General features: G+C 38.0%; 1 long non-coding RNA gene across 1 annotated transcript; it reads right to left on the bottom strand.

Moving 5' to 3' along the window:
• Positions 1-173: 173 nt before the first annotated feature.
• LOC116662120 lies at positions 174-15,608 on the bottom strand. Its single transcript, XR_004318103.1, has 3 exons — positions 15,519-15,608; positions 13,969-13,976; positions 174-186 (listed from the first exon to the last, which is right to left on the bottom strand). It is a non-coding gene; the product is annotated as an uncharacterized LOC116662120 (long non-coding RNA).
• Between the last annotated feature and the right edge of the window lie 1,928 nt (positions 15,609-17,536).

Below are 17,536 nucleotides of genomic sequence, written 5' to 3'. Positions count from 1 at the left end.
CACATATCTGGGAGTTCCTCTAAGTATCCAGTGAATGTGTTCACAGACATATCTGCCCTCTACCACATTGCACCTGGTATATTTTTCTTCTGCTCTATCTTCCCCTCCAGCCAACAGCCACTTCAGTTGAAGCAGTTTAGGATGCCTCGCTATGGCTTGTATTGAGGTTATCCTTCAGATGTGTGCCTACGGTGCCATCTTCCAAATGTACCTCTCCTTGGGATGTCAGAAGGATGCCAGGCTCTTTGTGGAAGCAGAGAGAATGTCTGTCTGTCTAGCTATATGTGACACTTTGTCCCCTAGACACCAAAGCTACATTTCTACATGCAAAGTCTCATAACATCTCTTAACAAAAACAAAACAAAACCAAAACTAAACAAAAAACATATTTCACCCTATTTCTTCAGTCACAAGTAACTGTTGAGGTATAATACTCTTTCAGTTCATATTGTCTAGCAGCCTTTTTCTACTCACCCTTAGGTTGCATAAAGCTTCAGAAATAAAGTACTTGCTCAACCATGAACAATAATTTACACCTCAAAACCAGAACACTTAGTGTACATTCAGTTCATTTTCTTTTCACAGCTTTTATTCCATTATGTGGTGAAGAAATGATCAGCAGATCTACATACTCTTCTTGGCATGGTTTTATTCTCCCAATTTCCTGGGGGCAAATGTTTGGATAAAAAGACCTACTTAGAATTTCTATGAACAAAAGATAATTTTCCGAGATAAATTCATATTTAAAATATTCTTACATTGGATTAACTCTTCATCATCCAGCTAAGGAAACACCCAGTTTACTAAGCAGTACAATTGAAATTTCCATCTGTAGTCTCCGCATGCAACTTTAATAGTGACCACACAATTTTCCCCAAGAATAAAATGAAGGGATAGTCTGCCCAAAGGCTGAACTGCAGTCTTTAGAGAGAGAACCCCTTGCAGTCCTTGAAGTGACTGAAACTTCTATCTACCCCTTTTATTCATCAGGGATTTCAGAAAAGATCTTAAGGCATAAGTTTCATGACATACACTTCATTTCCATTATTAATACGGGGCATAAAGTATAAAACAACCACCCCAGGGACAGAGTTGACTGTGTGGTATAAATAGTATGGGACAGGAGATGATCTGAATTGGAATAATTTTCCCCTAGCCATTTGGGTTAAGTGTTTGTGGAAAATTAAAGATGTCTTCAAATTCTTTGGCATTTCTGCTATCAGGTGTTGGTATCTCTCTCCCCTATACCTGAATCTGGACTGGCTAGTCCCTGTTCTGGCTAATGAAATACGATGGAAAAGATGCTATGTCAGTTCAGGGCCTCCTCAGTAAGAGCACTGGCAGCTCCTGCCTTGGTTTAGTAGACTACTAAGATACCATCTAAAAGGTCTCAATGTCCTGCTGAGAGACCATGTGGAGAAACCTTGAGGCTCCATAGAGAAAGGTGTCCCATTGAGATGGGTCTTCCAGCTATCCTCAACAGGGCACTAGGAATATAAGTGAAGCCACCAGTAGAATACGACCAAGTGATCCCAGTTGATGTCATGTGGAGCAGAAGAACCACCCAGTCAAGCTCTGCTGAAATTCCTAACCCATAAAGTCATGAGATAAAGCTAAATTGTTACTGTTTTAAGTCACTAAGTTTTGGGGGTAGTCTGTTATGACGCAAATAGATAAATAGAACATGGTTGTTACCAGTTCCTTAGAAAGAGCTAGTGACTTAAATCCTTGTTCTGGTTCTTATTTTTTTTTTTCACATAACCCTCTTTTTAAGATCTTTTCCAAGGTGCTGTTCATACATCCCCTTCATTTTTCCATATTCTTGGGGATACCTCATTAAAGCTCCCCCAAGCACTTATACTTTCTAAATCCTAATGAATTCAAAGTACCTTCAGTAAAATATAAATATCCACAAAATAGTTCAATAAAGATCAAACAGAAAATAGATAAACAAGTTTATACTGTATAGCACAGGGAACTATATTCAATATCTTATAGTAACTTATAGTTAAAAAGAATATGAAAATGAATGTATATATGTACTCCCATTCAGTTCATAGACTACATTTAGGTTTCACAAATTGTCCCAAAAATGTCAAAAGGGTTCAGTGCATAATCATGTGCTGCATTTAATGGTGATGTCTCTCTAGTCTAGAACAGTTCTAGTTTTTCCTTGACTTTCATATTCTTGATACTTCTCCCCCAACCAGTTTTACTGAGATGTAATTGACACACATCACTGTAAATTTAAGGTGTACAGCATAATGATGTGTCTTATGTAACTTCATGAAATGATTACAAGTTTAGTGAACATGCATCATGTCATAGAGATACACAATTAAAGAAATAGAAGAAAATTTTTTTCCTTGTGGTGAGAACTGTGATGATTTACTCTCTTTACAACTTTCATATATAACATTAAGCAGCACTAATTTTATTTATCATGTTGTAAATTACATCCCTAGTACTTATTTACCTTATAATTGGAAGTTTGTACCTTTTGACTACCTTCATCCAGTTCCTCCTCTCCCACTCCCACCTCCAGTAACCACAAATCGTGTATCTTTTTTCTGTGAGTTTTTGAATTGACCTATAACACTGTTAGGTCCTGGTGTATGACATGGTAATTCAATATTTCTATACATTTCAAACTAATCATCATGATAAGTCTAGTTAGCATCTGTCACCATAAAAAGACATTACATAATTGAGTATATTCCCCACACTGTACATTTTCATACCCATGACTCATTTATTTTGTAACTGAAAGTTTGTACCCGTTAATCTCCTTCACCTGTTTCCTTCCTCTCCTCATCTCCTCCCCTCTGGCAAACCCCTCTTTGTTCTCTGTATCTATGACTGTTTCTGTTTAGTTATTTGTTCGTTTGTTTTTAAGATTCCACATATAAGTTGGATCATACAGTATTTATCTTTCTATGTCTTGACTTATTTCACTTAGCTTAATACCTTGTAGGTCCATCCTTGTTGTGTCAGATGGCAAAGTTTCATTATTTTTTTATGGCTAATACTGCATTTTATTTTTATACACACGCACACACACGCACACACCCCACATCTTTATCTGTTCGTCTTTTGATTGCCACTTAGGTTGCTTCATTTCTTCACTATTGTAAATAATGCTGCAGTGAACATAGGGGTGCATATACCTTTTCTAATTAGTATTTTCATTTCTTGGTCATCTTCAGTTTCTTTTTTCAGTGTTTCATAGTTGTCCGAGTACAGGTCTTTTACCTCTTTAAATTTATTCGTAGGTATTTTATTCTTAATATGATTCTGAATGGGATTGTTTTCTTAATTTCTCTTTCCAATGGCTTGCTGTTGGTGTATAGAAATGTCTATTTCTGTCTATTAATTTTTGAATCCTGCAGCTTTGCTGAATTCATCAAAGATTTCTTGTGTTTTAGTGGTGTCTTCAGGATTTTCTACTGTAGTATCTAGTCATTTTCAAATAGTCACAGTTTTACTTCTTCCTTTCCAATTTGGATTTCTTTTATTTCTTGTTTGATTGCTGTGACAAATCTCATCTTTATACATTGTGTGCCTATTAATGTAGATTTATAGTTTTTCTTTTATACATTTATCTTCTAAATCATATAGGAGACAAAAAGTGGAGTTTTAGATAAAATATGCAACACTACTGGCTTTATATTTGCCTATGTAGTTACCTTTGCCAGTGTTTATTTCCTTATATGGCTTTGAGTTACTGTCTAGGGTCCTTTCATTTCAGCCTGAATGGCTTGCTTTAGCTTTACTTGTATACAAGTAGCAAATTCCCTCAGCTTTTATTTTTTTGGGGAATGTTTAACTTCTTCTTCATTCTGGAAGAATAATGCAAGATAAAGAATTCTTGATTGGCAATTTTTATCATCCTTTCCTTTAAATATGTCATCTCACTGCCTCTTGCTTCTGTGATTTCTGTTGAGAAATTGATTGGTAATCGTTTGATGTTCCTTTGTATGTGATGAATGACTTCCCTTGCTGCTTTCAAGATTCACTTTGTCTTTGAACAGTTTGTTTATTATGTACCTTGGTGTGAATCTTCTGAGTATATTCTACTTGGATTATGTTGAGTTTCTTGGATGTGTAAATTAATGTCTTTCATTAAATTTTGTAAGTTTTTAGCCACTATTTTTCCAAATGTTCTTACTGAGAATGTTCTCATCTGAGACTCCTAATGTGCATGTATTAGGACATTTGATGGTGTCCCACAGGTCTGTTTGGCTCTCTCAAGTTTTCTTCATTTTTCCTTCCACTCCTCAGACTGGTTGATTTTAATTACCTTATCTTCAAGTTCACTGATTATTTCTTCTGACTGGATAGAGTCTTCTGTTAAATCCCTGTAGTGAATATATCAATTCAATTATTGCAATTTTTAGTTCCAGTATGTGTTTCCTTTTTATAATTTCTGTTTCTTTATTAGTGTGCTCTATTTGGTGAGACACTGTTCTCCTGGGTTTCTTTAGTTCTTTGCCCATTTTTTTTTTTTTTTGGCTCTGTTAGCATGTTTAAGCAGTTGATTTAAAATTTTTCTCTAGTAAGACCAATGTTTGGGTTTCCTAAATAGTGGTTTCTTCTATTTGTTTTCCTTGTCAATGAGCCATGTATTCTTATGTCTTTTCATACCTCATAATTTAATCTTATTGTTGAAAAACTGGACATTTTGAAAATCATAATGTGGTAGCAATGAATATCAGATTTCTCTCCTCCTCATGGGATTTATGGTTTTTTTGTCATGAGTTGTTTTTTGTCTAGTGACTTTTCCCATGTGTTTTGTAAAGATAGCATGATCACTGAAGTCTGTTTCATTAACTTAGTGTTTAGCTAGTGATTGGACAGATACTCCCTTAAACTCCAAGATTGAAAAAACAACTCTCTGTCTCTGTAGCTGGGTTGTTTGTATGTGTTGGAGCAGGCCTTCCACAGTGAGACACTTTACAACTCTGCCTTTGCCTTCACTTCCTGCTTGTGCAAGGCTTGGGTGTCAGCCAGAGGAGAGGACTTAGGGACTTAGTTTTTTTTTTCCCTCCCAGAGCATGCTTCTCATGGTTGGCATATGCAAGGTCTTTCAAGTTTGTAGGAATATGTGGCAACTTTTATTCCCCAAAGCATCCTACTCAGCCTTTCCTCTGGCTTTTCATTGTGTCTGTTGTTTCCCTCTACTGATATCCATTATTTCAAGTGGAAGATGTTGGTCCATTTGCCTTTAAATGTTTTTTGACAAGTGCTGCCTTCTTTGTACTCACTTCTCTGCTCTGAGAGAGTTGCATTTTAGGCAAAATAAAGGCAACCTTTTTGTGTCAGTCCTTCAGGGAACTACCAGCCAGGTCAAAACCAACAATCACAATTCTTGGAGAACAAGGTCCACTCTGCTCCTTCTTGTACCAGGAACCAGTCTCAGAATGTGGATTGATGTTTTCAAGACCCATAGTAAGCTTAAAAGGGGTGGATGCAGCAGGAGTAAGCTAAAATGCTACAAAGCTCTGTTACTGAGTTTTAGTCATTTTTTTTTCTTTTGAAGTATTTGCTTTACTATTTCTGGGGTTCTGATAAAATTGATTCTGATAGTTTTTGTCAGTCTTTTTTGTGTTTTTTGTGGAGGGATGGGCCCTTGGGATCCCTTACTCCATTTTCAGTGATGTCATCCCCACTCCGTGTTTCTATAATCAGTATCTTATTAATTAGAATGTGCAAAAACAGATTGCAAACAGTCCCCAAATGGCTGAATTCTATCTGGGAATGGACCCCATTACATGAAGCCATAGATTAATAGTCAAGATAGAGGAAGTGTCAAAAATCAAGTTACTTAACTGCTAGTGGAAGGTTCTTTCCTCTATACCATATTATCCTCATGGCCAGTTAGAAAGGTTCTGAGTACAGGTCAATGTTGGAGAAGTCATCTGTATTTTAATTTCAGATTATTGGCAAATAAATTTCTTTTATGATGCTGTATTTTCCAGAGAGCTGTCCCTGAGTGGCCAAAAGCCGTCTGACCACTTATCCTCATTGTAACAAGAGGTACTACCAGGCTGTGAGGCCAGCTTTCATACTGGTCATTAACTCAGTCTATTTGGTTTTATCTGTAGCAAAATTCTTTTTGCTTCCTACCTTTTCCTCTGACTGATAAAAAATGCCCAGGCATTTGTTTTGGTCTTGGACACTGTTTCCTGTCCTCTCCTGATACATTGTTCCAACTAGAGTTCTCTCTTGTAGGATTTTGGTTGGTTCATTTTCTTTTCTGTTGATAGAAAATACATTTTGCTTACTTCCTCTTAACCCAAGTAATTATATAGTATGCAAAAGCAGTACCCAGAGACAATTAATTAAAATAGTCTAGGGATGTTGACTTGTCCAAGGTCTAGGTAGAAAAGTGAATGGATAGCAGTGATTTTAGGTATTTTACCATTTGCCTTTGTAAGTGTGCTCATAATTCCCAGACTATATGTCCTGACTTTTAATTTAGAAAAAATCGGTACCTGTGGATCACCTTGGTGAATGAGTCAGATGGGGCTTTCTGTGTCAGTTTATTTTTCTCATGAAACTTTGAGAGCTAATAGTGTGCTCTTCCTTGTTAACTAATTTCTTCGATTTATTAGAAATTTTGACTATGAGCATTTGACTTAGCCTTAATGGAAAAAAGATAAATTGGATCTAGCCACTGAGTGTGTGTGTGTGTGTGTGTGTGTGTGTGTGTGTGTGTGAGTGAGAGAGAGAGATATTTCATTTTCTTAGTGCCTTAAATGAGGAACGGATTTGAGTGTTTTTCATGAAAAAGTAATGGCAAAAAAAAAAAAAATTAAGGCAGCTCAGGTAGCCATTAATAGGAACTTGAAGTATGTTTGAATGTAGACATTCTGCTAATATTTGCTAAGAAGGCCAAGGAAGACCTTGCAGCATAATGTTCTATTTTGTTAATATAGCTGGTGACACTTCTTTCTTGTAAATCATTTGAATGCCTTGTAACTCTGGATGGAGCGTCCTGGCCTGTTGTTGTTCCTGCTGTCTATGAGAGACAAGTGGCTATCAGCAGGAATGCTATTTTCTGTGTTGTCAGCCAAAGGGCTGCAGTCTTTATAGAGCGATCTTCTACACTGTGGCACTTTGCCTGAGGCTAGTTCAGGGCAAATTAAATAATTATAGTATTTATAATAAAATAATAGCTATTATCAAGCTATAGCAGGTGACAGTTACATTTTATACATTATTTCTAAATATTGCAACATTGGTATTTTTATCTCTATACATGAGGAAACTGAGGAACAGAGATGGGAGATGACATGCCTCAGGTTACACAGCAAATGGGTCAACCCCAAGTCTCTGAATCCATAGCACTCTTTCTTTCCACTGTGCCTCAGTGCTTTTCAAGGATTCTTTTTTGCCGTTTGTACCATATATGCTTCCTTTTCTGGTCCTTGTCTTCAAGTAACTACCATTTGAACATCTGCTATATTGCCAGGCACTGTTCTTGCTATATATTATCATTAAGACTCACAGTAGCTTTGTAAAATAAATATCAGTATCCTCATTTTATAGACAAGATGATTTTTTATTATGTCATGCCACCTCTCCTTGCTTTATTTAAGAGTCACCTCTTGCCTGTGGGCTAGGTACCTTTGAGTCATGCTCTGGCCCTTCCTTCCCTGTTCTCATTATCTTCCCAGACCTATGTTCAGGTGATTCCATCATCTTGTTCCTACATGCTTCAAGGGTGCTAATGATTTCCTATGTTACCTTTCTGAATTGTTAGCACTACCTTAGGAACAGGCTCACTGCTTATTATAAAAACGTGGACTTACCCAAGCTTGGTGTTCCTCAGCTATGATGGAAATTCACCGCATGTATAATATTTACATGGGTACATATCACATCACTTTCATGGGACTCATGGATGAAGGGAACTGTCTTAATCTGCTCAGACTGCTATAAGAAAATACCATAGACTGGGTGGCTCAAACAACAGACATTTATTTCTCACAGTTCTAGAGGCTGGGAAGTCCAAGATCAAGGTGCTGTTGTGGTCAGATTCTGGTGAGAGCCCTCTTCCTAAGTTGCAGACAGCTACCTTCTCACTGTGTCCTTGCATGACATGGGAAAAGAGGAAGCAAGCTTCTTGTGTCTTTTCTTATAAGGACAGTAATCATATCATGGAGGCCCACCCTCATTACCTCCTCTAAACCTGCTTACATCCCAAAGGCTCCACCTTCTAGTACCATTACATTGGAGGTTTAGGTCTTCAACATATGACTTTTGGGAGGACACAAACATTCAGTTCACAACAGAGAACCAATACAAATAAATATATAAATGCTTTTGCTCCTTGCTGTGCTGTGAGTAATAAAGTCCTCTGTCTTTGACCCGGGAGTCTTTCATCTTCTTTCAGTATCCATGAAACAGTGTTTCATCTTTTTAGATTACAAGTAGGGTGAAATTCCAGACCCTTAACAGTTCTTGACAAATACTCTATCCCAGGTTTCTCAGTCAAACTTAGAGGAGCAGGCTTTATTCCTAGCCCTGTGTGAGTGCTGGCTACTGTTCCCTCCAGTCCTTTCAGGTGGTTCTTGCCCCACCCTTGACTAGTTTGCTCACCTGCATGTTCTGATCAATACTGTTGTCTTCCTCTTTCCTTCCTGATCATCTGTCCTGCAAACTCTAGTCCTCCTTGTACTCTCAGCTCCTTCCTCTCTAACTCAGGGAATCCATTAGGCTTCTCCTCCATTCTCTCTCCCTACACCCTACATGTGTCCTGGAAACTCTTTTTAGGCAGTAAACTGGCACAATCTTTTGTTTCAGAATCACTTTTTTTTGCTGCTTGATGTTCTGTGTCTTGAAGAGTCTTGTTTTTTATTGTCTGTTTTTGAGTTGTTTCAGGTGAGAGGATAATCCAGTCTCTGGTCCACCATTTTGGCTGCAAGTGGAAATTGAATTTGTCTTTGTCTTTGTCTTTCGAAAGTGGATTTGATATTTAAAAACAGCCCAAAGAGAATGGTTGAGTAACTCAATAAGATTGGCCATCAAGCTGGCTAATTCCTCACAGTCCCCTCTCCAGAAAGGTGTGGTAGTAAAGTAATGAATATTTTTTTCCCTGTGGTTTTAGCATTTCTGTGGTTTAGAATTATTTTTATAGAGATGAATTTTAGTGGACTTCCTCCACTCTCCGCTCTCCCAATTTCCTAGGCACCGTAACCAATGGAGGATTAAAAGTTCAGAGAAAAAAAATTTAGGACTATATTGTTAACTATTGTCCATTCTTTCTCAACACTGCAGTTAATTTAGAAAACATACGACTTTTCCCTTTTGGATGTCTTGTCTTCTCACTCGCAGTGCCATGACTCAGGCTGAGGCCCTCATTTCCTTTGGTCCGGATTATTATACCCCACTCCTAACCGGTCTCTTTTTTCTATCCTTCATATTAAGACCAGAGTAACTTTGAAAACAACAACAAAAAACCAAAACCAAAATAGATCTCTGTCATTTTGCCCCTCAGAATGGTTCCCCCTTAAATATAGAATAATGGCCCAACCTCCTTCCTACAATGTGATCTCTTTTTATATTTCTTACTTTACTTTAATATAATCGCTACATCCACAGAATTACAGTCCACAAATGGCAGTATTGTAAAGTGCTTTTAACTCGAACAAAAGGAGACAATGAGGCAACTCCGTTTCTTGTATAGGTCCAGCTCTGTTCCATCTTGGCACACTTGCTTATGCGATTTTTTCCATGAATGCCCCATTTTGCTTGCCTTTGAAGACATTCCTCAAATAATAACTACTCCATAAGGCCTCCCAAGATTCCTTCGATTGGAATAAATTCCTTTGTCCCTTATGTTCCCATAGCATGTTGGTTGCACCTGTATTAGAGCACTTATCAGACTCTGCTTTGGTTTACTTGAGTAAATACCCATTTCCCTCAGTGGACTCTGAGTCCCTGAAGTGCAGGTACCTACTGCCTTGTTTCTCTTCATATTCATCATAGCATCCATCCCAAGGCCTTATAACTGGTCTGTCAGCACATATATTCATTCAGTTGAAATTGATTAAATCAGGAAACTTTTTTAGCACGTAAGAATAAATCAATAATACTTTCATTCACTGACATCTGCAATCTGGTATCAGCTCAGTGCAATTACAAGTAACTAATTTGTCTTTGGCCTCTATGAGGACACTGTTCTCTCTTCATGGCCAACCTGTACCCAAAACTTTCATTCTGTCCCCTGAATGCCTACCTTCTCTAGGTGATAACCTCTTGATAGTGGCTTTAGACCTGGTTATGTCTCTGATTCATTTGTGGGAGTTTTTTTTTTTTAAATGCAGTTTCCTGGGTTCTATCCCAGAGCCACTGAGTTGGAATCTCTGGGGATGGGAGCACAGGAATTTACATGTTTTTAACAGGCACCTGGCACTTGATGACACTAAAGCTGAGTCAGATTTGAGACCTGTTGCTCTGTACTCTTGAGTCTAAATCAATCTGCTGACCCTCCTGTCCAAATTTATCTACTCCGAGTCTCCTGCTTTTGGGACTCAGCTTTCATCTAGCTGGTGTTTTGAAAACTGGTTTGATGTACTTTCAGACTCCCTTTCACTATGTTATTAATGTCTTATTTCTCTCAAGGGCTTTTAGTTTTTAATAGGGCACTCTCAAAGACAATGTGGAAAACATTGCCTCTAAGAAATGGCAATGTTTAGACTTTTTGGAAGGAAAAAAGATTTGATATCCTTTAAGAATAGTAATTTTGAAGTTGCTGTGGGAAGCAGGTAAGAATTATAGAAAATGCAGAGTTTTGTTAAATTATTTTTCTGTTAATTACTCATTAAGATTGGAATAGGATTGGAAGGTGTAATTAGAAAACGATACTTCATATCATGCTATAGGGAAAACAGGAGAAAAAGGAAAAATCAAAGCCCCAATGGACTTTGATTGCTTTTTCTACCAGGACAGTTTGCAAATGGCTCTGAACAGTTCACAGGAGTTAAAAAAAATTTTTTTTTAAAGTTTCCTAAAAGGGATAGAAGACAATTCAGAAGTTTCCTAAGAGGATACAAAGGAAACCAGTAGAGAAGCAGTTTATTTCCAGTTTAAAATCAAAGGGTAACTGACTATAACTCAATAAAATAAAGTAAGAAAAAAAATCAAAGGGTACTACATGGTGCCACATTTCCTTTTAAGGATTAACCTTAATCTATTACTATATTTCTTGGCTTCTTTTTTTTTTTTTTAAAGAATGTGTCATTAATAGGTATCCCTATTTTATATGAAGTTCTGATTTAGTAGGAAAGAGCATGTTCATGTCTGGAAATATGTAATAGATGATTAGAGTCTCAGCTAGCCATGCTTAAAGCCAAAGTATGTTTGTGAGACTTATGGGACTTGAATCTAGTTCTCTCCAAACATACTTGATCACCAACCCATGTCAAAAAATTTATGTATCTCAGTAGATAAGCATTTACTTAAAGTATTCCATATAAAACTGATTTAGTGTATTATGAGCATTAATAAAACACACAAAAATAGAAATAACTAGATTATATATATGTAGACATTTTAACGTTTTCTTACCAAACCCCAGTGGATTTACTGTTTACAATATTCATGGGGTGCTAACTGCAAATTACTTTTATTTTTAGTTTTTATTTTTTAAGGGGGGAGGTAATTAGGTTTATATTTCTTTCTAGAGGAGGTGCTGGGGATTGAACCCAGGACCTTGTGCATTCTAGGCATGTGCTCTACCACTTGAGCTATATCCCCTGCAAACCGCTTTTAATACCACTGCTCTTTGCTGTTTGTTCTCAAACTTGGGTTGAGCATTGGGATCATCTTGGGATATTCAAAAAACAGTTGGATTCTTGTGCCCAGGTGTATTAAATGAGAACCATCATGGCTGGTGCTTGGGAGCCTGTATTTTGAAAGCACTTCCCTGGAAATTCTGATGCCCAATCCAGCTTGGGAAATGTTAATTTAATGCCAAAAGTCACTCAGTGGCATTTGCTGTTTAGGACCATGATTCTCAACCTTAGCTACACACTGGAACTACCTCGGGAACTTTAAATATATTGATGACAAGATTCCCCCTGCCCTTTCCATACCCTTGACCCCAGACTTAACAATTGATCTGAGGTGTGGCCTGGGCATTGGGATTTTAAATCTTCCCAGGTGACTCTAATGTGCTGCCAGGATGAGAACCTTGTGGTAGGATAAAACAGGCTCTGAGAAGCTGTATTATGATTGTTTTGGTTACATGTTACATGAACCCAAGATAGCTTAAACAAAGAAAGAACTTATTACTTCACCTAAGATGTCCAGGAGTTGTCTGATTTCAGACATCTTTGCATTTAGGGGCTTAAACAATGCAACCAGGGATATTGCTCTCTCTCGTTTTATATCTCTTGACTCTAATTTCCTCTATATGGTTACATTCTTGGGCAAGCTTTCTCCATATGGCTGGAAATATGACCACAACAGTTCTAGGTATATATGATCCTTATAGCTTGCAGTCCTAGAGAAGGAAGGAAAAGAAAAGTGTTCACTCTTAGAGTTTATATGTCAACTCTTAGAGGAGACGCTGATAGTCCTAGCTTGCTTCAGCACCTATCTCTGAACTAATCATGGTGGTTAGATACAGGGGGTAGGATGGGTCACATGCCAGCTCAAGTGATCTGGAGAGGGTGGGGATTATGAGATGATGGTCTCTAATTTCATGGAATGAGTTTCCCATAGGAAGGGAGGTTTGGTTATAAGAAGATAGAGGAAAAGAATATTATGCAGGGCAGATACCACAATCCACTACAGAAGTGGACTTTGTATATTTAATCCTGTTTTGATGGTGCTAATGGCACAGGTTGGAATATTCATAGAGTCACAGTGCCCTAAGACAAAAGGAATGTCTATCCAAGGATGAACATTCTGTGTAAGGCTAGTCTTACCAGAAATCAAGTTACAGATTCTTATATAACTGAAAAACAATTTCCCTTTCCAATGGAACTGTCAACTGAACCCAACTTCATGAATTAGCTAATTGTTTTCCCTGCTGTGTATATTAACTGCTGAGCTCTTGGGAAGAACTGAATTCTTTTTGGTGAGAGACTGATGAAAATCTTAATCCCCATGAGTCAGTCATCCAATTGTGTAACATTCATTTGAAGAGAAATCCCTTTTTAGCCTGTTGGTTTAAAGATTGACAGGGCGTTGCTCTTTATACAGTGCTCAAGGTAGTAAAAATTGTAGAGCCATTAGAATTCTGAAATCATCGGAATTAATACTATGTGAGAGCCCAGCTCAGGGTCCTTCTCTGAGACAGTACAATATATTCACAGCTGAAGGCCTGGCTCTGAAAATCTGGTTGTCAGTTGGGAAAAGCACTTTTAGAGTCAGTTTCTTTTGTAATTGGTTAACACTTTTCTTTCTCCATGGAATCAAGTAATAGAAAAATAAATGCAAAGTAAATAGAATTTCATGCTTGTGCAAGTCACTGGCAAAATCATCCTTGGATCGTGCAGGAAGAGGTGTTCTGTTCAGAGGAGAATTGTCTGGAAGTGAAACAGTTTATTTCAATCTTCCTTCTCTTATTTACCCTTTTTGAAGTTCTAGTTTTAAAATGCTGATTCTTTGCAAAGAGATGTACTGGGAAGGGAGGGGACTTTGTAGCTGTCCTAGGGATTAAATGAGCTATTGCAGCATTATCAAATGAGTGATTTATTCATACAGATTTTGAATACTAGAAAACTCCTCCAAGGTTACTTATATAAAAGAGAGAAGAGTATATTAAAACTATTATCTGAAGTGTCTACTCATTTTATCTGTTGGGCAGAATAGCAAAGTAGATGAAGTTTGTTTTAGCAGATAAATTATCTCAGCTCTGCTGGGTCTCTGTGTTGTGTGTGTGTCTGTTTCTCATACACACACATAAATATGTACACTCATGCACCCCTCCTCGCATCTGTCTCACTTTATTACTCTTCCTACTGTGTTGTATCAGTTTTTCATTGCTGTTATGACAAATTACCATAGACTTGGTGGCTTAGACAATACGAGACAATTCAAATTTATTATCTTACAGTTCGAGAGGTCAAGTCCAGAAGTCCAAAATGGGTCTCACTGGTCTAAAACCCAAGGTGTTGACAGGACTGAATTCCTTCCTGGAGACTCTAGGGGAGAATCTGTTTCTTTTCCTTTTCCAACTTCCAGAGGGTACATTGCTTGGCTTGTGGCTCCATCCTCCATCTTTAAACTAGCAATGACGAGTCAAATCTTTCTCACGTGGGATCACTCTTACCTACTCTTCTTCCTTGTTCTCCTACTATAAGGGCGGATTTTTAAAAAAGATTTATTTATTTATTTATTTATTATTGAGTTATAGTCATTTTACAATGTTGTGTCAAATTCCAGTGTAGAGCACAATTTATAAGGACACTTGGTTATATTGGGTCCATTCAGCTAACCCAGGATAATCTCTATTTTAAAGTCAGCTGATTAGCAACCTTAATTCCATCTAAAGCCTTAGTTCCCTTTTGCCATATAGCCTAGCATGTTCTCAGATTCTGGGGAGTGGGATGTGGAGATCTTTGCCAGGGTAAGGTGTAAGTGTTGTTCTGTTACCACACATGTCGAGTGCTCCAGGCTTCTATATTCATTGGCTGTCCAGAATCCCTGACAGTCATGTAAGACTATTATTTCCTGAAGATCTTGGAGTATAATGGATAGATAAGAACACCAGAATAGGAGGCAGAAGACCTGGGTTGGAAAACAGCTTCCACTTATGAGCTATGTAACTTTGGACAAATTACTTAACTTCCTGGAGCCTCAGCTTCCTCATTCATGGCCTTTCCCACCTTCCTTTATCAAAGCATATCTGTCCTATATCCTTTGTAACAGGCCTCAACTGAGAACTCAAGTTAATATGGAAAACTAACTCAAGCTAAAGCATTAATATGTGATAATGGTTTCATGCATCACCACTCTTTTCCCTCCTACCCCCATGCCCTCTTGAGCGCTATTTGTATTTTATAAGATGAATTCACTTGGAAGGAAGTCATTTTATTAGGTGTGCAGTAAAATAAATGGATTAGGCTGCTGCCTCATTTCTAAAGCTGGCTTTGTGCCTGAACATTTAAGAAGAAAGTATAGGATGACCAGAGCATCTGGTTTACCCTGCATAGTCCTGGTTTATGCCTGTTGCCTTGCTTTTTACTCTCGAGTGTTCTGATTTAGATGAAAAATTATATAGTCCCTGTATTTATTTTGTACTTGTCAACATCTTGAGTGTATCTATCAAATTTCCCTTTTGCCTTGGATTTTCATGAAAGCAGGGCATTTTAATTACTTTTGTAGTTTCTCCTGTAGGTACCCTAAAATCCGTGTACCATGACTTCTGGGTAGCTACAGTCTATGGTTCACATTTCAGCCATCATTATTTCTCCAAGTAAAGCTTATAGACTATCTGTTATGAACTGAATTGTATCCCACCTGCTCCATTCATATGTTGAAGTCCTAACCCTCATTTTGACTGTATTTGGAGATAGGACCTTTAAGGAGATAACATTGAATGAAGTCATGAGGATGGTGCTCTAATCCAATAGAACTGGTCTTATGTGAATGGGGAGAGACACAAAGGATGCACATTCACAGAGAAAAGGCCATGTTAAGGACACAGAAATGAGACCGCCACCTGCAAGCCCAAGAGAGACATCTCAGGAGAAATCAGACCTGCGAACATGTTAATATTGGACTTCCCCATTCAGAACTGTGAGAGGGAAGTTTCTGTTTTTAAACTACCCAGTCTGTGGTTGTTATGTCAATGCTAGCAAGCTGGTATACTATCTGTATAAGAAGCAGAGATCTTGTTAAAACTGTGGTTCCCTGAGTGCTATCCGAGGCTGAATTAGATTTTCTCTGGTGGGGCTCAAGGAAGCTGTTTCCTCAGGTGATTCTTATACATACTTAATTTGAGAATCACTGAAACAGGGACCTCGGGGCAGTGAAAAGGGGGCTTTTTTCACATATCTTGGTCATGTCAAGTCTTTGTTCTCTCTTCAGGGACTTTCTACCTGGGTGTTAGCAGAAAACAGGGATGGAATATCCCAGTTGTCTTTGGGACATCTGGAGTTGTCAGTGAAAATTCCAGAAAGCCTGGAGGCTGTGGGGCCTTTATGTTCAAGATCAATCAAGGAAGAGAGGAATACACCATCTTAGGGGGAAGTTAGTATCAAGACTAACCTAGAATTGATTGTTTAAAAAAGTCACTGGGAAGACCATTAAAGCTGGATTTGACTTTTCCCACTTGTCCCCTTCTCCTCCTTTGGGGCTAGTGACCGATACTTGGAAATAATGCTTTGCCCATTTCCTTAGGGTTTTAGATCTTTCTCTTGACCACCTACCTGTAATACAGATGCACTTAGCCCCTAGAGATTAAATCCCATCCCAGGGGAGGCTATATTAGGGATACGGCACCTAAGGAACATGGATTTGATGGATAAATATCCTATTCTATAAAGCTTGAGATGTCTGTGCCTTGGAAGTTAGGTGCAACCTCAGTGTCAGGCCTACTTGGGATTAGCATGAATCCCTGCCAATTCCTTGATCTGTGCAAGTCTAAAACCTTCCCCTGGATCCTTAAAAATTCAGGTTGCCTCCAAATAATCCACTTGCACAAAGTATAAGCACTGTAGATGTAGAAATTTTGTAGAAGATACACAGCAATGCAGACAACTTGAACATATATGATAGGTGCTATTAGCTACCACAACTCTGGAGTTTCACTAGCCCGTCATCTGAACCCAGTGTATTTCTACCTGACCAATTTCTTTTACATTCTCTCATGTTTTAAAATAACAACAAAATTCCTTCCCCATTCCATTCACATCAACTACTTCCCCACCCTGAGACTTGGTACTACCTGCTTATGCAGGTTTTTGGAGTTTTTTGGGGGCGGGGGAAGTGGTGAGAAGGATCACTTTCTATCCTTCTGCTTAAGAACTTACCAAGGCAGTCTTCTAACCTAAGGCAATTCTTGGAGAAATTCTAGTGACCAAATTTGTCTCCATCTCATTTCACAAAAACAGAATTACTGCTGTTACTGCCTGGGAGCTGATAAAGATACAGCATGGCTGAATGAGAAGAAATACTATACCAAGTGCTGAAGAGAAGGAAACTGTTTTACTGAACGTGTCCTGTATGTCCGGCACAAAGTAGGTGTTTTATATATGTTTTCTTACTTTGTCCTCACAGTAACCATGTGAGGTGGATCATTATTAGACCCATATTATAAGTGAGAAAAATAAGGATCAGAGAGGTTAAGTAACTTCAGCTAATAAAAGAAAAATCCAGTATTTAAATTCAGGTCTGAGTCTTAAATGCAGTTTTCACTATATCACCATATGCTTCTGAATCTGGAGTCCTGGGTTCAAAGTTCTACTAACAGTCTTGTGTGCCCTTGAAAAAGTCTTGTTCCCTCTCTGAGTTTCAGTTCCTTATCTATGAAACAGGAAGCCTGGATCAAATGGTTTCTAAAGGCTTTCTGAATATA

Source organism: Camelus ferus, chromosome X, assembly GCF_009834535.1.
Source record: "Camelus ferus isolate YT-003-E chromosome X, BCGSAC_Cfer_1.0, whole genome shotgun sequence".
NCBI classification, from domain to species: domain Eukaryota; kingdom Metazoa; phylum Chordata; class Mammalia; order Artiodactyla; family Camelidae; genus Camelus; species Camelus ferus.
The sequence above is the reverse complement of the archived record's forward strand: the minus strand, read 5'-3'. Positions and strand labels throughout refer to the sequence as shown.